This window comes from Cyprinodon tularosa, unplaced genomic scaffold (genome assembly GCF_016077235.1).
Source record: "Cyprinodon tularosa strain WSP-4 unplaced genomic scaffold, ASM1607723v1 ctg367, whole genome shotgun sequence".
NCBI classification, from domain to species: Eukaryota; Metazoa; Chordata; class Actinopteri; order Cyprinodontiformes; family Cyprinodontidae; genus Cyprinodon; species Cyprinodon tularosa.
In genome coordinates, this window is record NW_024039082.1 from 162,068 (window position 1) to 164,364 (window position 2,297).

The window sequence follows — 2,297 nt, forward strand, 5'->3', positions numbered from 1 at the left end:
CTGGAAACAGTCACACCTAGATATCATTTATAGATCGTTTTTATATCTGGCAGGTCTAGGGATGCCTTAGGTAGCGTCTTGCACCCTGGCTTTTCTTTACCCCGCTGCTAGATTTTGACGTATGTTTTAGATGTTAAGAATTTCCGTTAGCACAGACATCTGAGGAGATGATAACAACTAATAAAAGGTGTGAAACATGAGAGCTGGTTAAGGCAGAAATAGTCTAACATGCTCTACATCTAATGTGGACATTCTGCTAGATAACAGAAGGTAACCTAAACAGTTTTGACAAGATGAAACACAGAATGGAGGCAAATCAACAAAAACAAATAAATAAAAAACACAAAAAGACAGAAATTAAATCCTGGTTAAAAGATCAACCACAAGGAGGCAAACCAATTCAACGAAACAGCTGGACATCGCTGCTGAGGACAACGGAGGAGGTCAAACTTAAACCCTAAAGGAGAAAAACTGGAAAGAATGGAACAGAGACACAGCTTGTGGTGATCATCAGTTGAACTGGTCTCTGGGATGTTGGTGAGAAGGTAGAGAGATGACGCTTGGTGGAACTAATTGATTTAGACCAGTTAGACGCAGAGGACAGGACTGATGTGAGGATTTGAGTTATGAGAAGCACCGACTGTTAGAAACGGCTTTCCGATGTGACTTGGTCTAGTTCTAGATGTTCCTCTGGTTAGTTAGTTTTCAGGCCTAGTTTGAGGGAAAAGAACCCTCTGCAGAAATATTCTCCATATCATCTAGGCCTATCCTGACCGCAGTGGATCTCTTCTGTGTTTTTTGAATCCCATGTTGGACCGAGCCGCTACAAGCTTTGGGCCATCAGAAGATGCTGATGAGATCTGCAGCGACCGAACCAGAGGAGGATCATCTGAGCTGCTGACCTTCACAAAGAGTGAGAGCATGTTCAGTAAGGAGCAACAATAATCCATCTTTTAAATATATAGTTAACATTTCAGTTGGCCTCACTTAGTTTTTCATGTATGTTCAGACACTGTGGACGTCCAAAAGCAAAACTCCTGTGAGGAACCGGGACATCCAGGATGGTGAGGAGCTTCCCAGTCCCCACCTGAGGACGGCACAGAGAAAGACTGGAACAGAAAACACACGGAGTAAGACTTTATTAACACGACAAACCTACAACTCAAGCTTCCCAGGCCTGATTAAAAGATAACAGTCATTGAAACACAGACAGACTAAGATTATAATGAAAACAACATCCTGCCCCAGATTTCAACTTGATGTCGAGGAAATTCTGTCGATTAATTTGTCTTATTTTTACAGGGAAAGCAGGTTGAACAGCTAGCAGTGTTCTAGCAGTCGGATCACATTGGAACAGAATCCATCCACACGTTTGGAGGTATGTTGGTTTGACTAGAGAGACATCACATGAAGATAGGTTAGGACTCTGAGGATGTTTTGCTTTCATTTATGAAGGAGCTGAAGAAGAGGATGGAGCACACAGTCCACTAAGGAGGAGAAACATGGCTCCTCTATTTGTCTCTCCAACATTCTGGAGTCTAAAAAACGTCGACGACCTCGCAGCTAAACCATCAATCTGCTACACCCAGTAGAAGAAGGTAATGAACCTTTATTAATTCCAGATGTTCATCAGTATTGGGGTATCGCATATCATAAGTATCATCGGACTCAGAAAAAAAACATAAAGATGACCACGCAAGGAGATACAAAAGCTACATGACCATCCTTATTCATAGGTTGTTCCTCCCCTAAGCCGTGTAATCGCTTCGCATGTGTTTTTACACTGTGTGTGAGAGAGGACGGTGTCACTACATGCCTACTTATCTTCTTATTCATATCTCCTCCTCCACGCTCGCCTATTCAATACCACTTACCCACTTGAGATATACCCTTATCCATCTCCCCAACCCCCCAATTCGTGATCACTCTCTGTAAGACTGCAGAGAACTGCTTGTTATTCCCAGCTGTACACGCACGTTGTATGTCAGCTCTGTGTCGTGCTATCTAGAGATCACATCTCGTCCGCATGTCTAGAATATACGTTGTATGCACAGCCTGCCCTGAATACTACTGTCGAATCCCATCTGAGATGTGAGCCTGAGAACCGAGAGTACTCCCAGAGAACTAGACTGACGCCATCCTCCGCCGCATTTTGCGCCACTTGGCGCCCTTCTGATCCATCCCTATGAAGTGGTTGATCGCGTCCTATCACACGACAGTCTAAAAGACCGGAGACACCATCGGACCCCCACTACCCCCACACTCCGCATCTAGAATCAGCGGTTACCCAGCATACT

At 44.1% G+C, this 2,297-nt stretch overlaps 1 long non-coding RNA gene across 2 annotated transcripts; it reads left to right on the plus strand.

Annotated features, from left to right (window-relative positions):
- The first annotated feature begins 767 nt into the window (after positions 1 to 767).
- On the plus strand, positions 768 to 1,370 carry LOC119790516. Of its 2 annotated transcripts, none has more exons than XR_005281730.1 (3): positions 768 to 928; positions 1,010 to 1,130; positions 1,303 to 1,370. It is a non-coding gene; the product is annotated as an uncharacterized LOC119790516 (long non-coding RNA). The 2 variants fall into 2 exon arrangements; XR_005281729.1 differs by having other exon boundaries at positions 797 to 913.
- Positions 1,371 to 2,297: the final 927 nt, after the last annotated feature.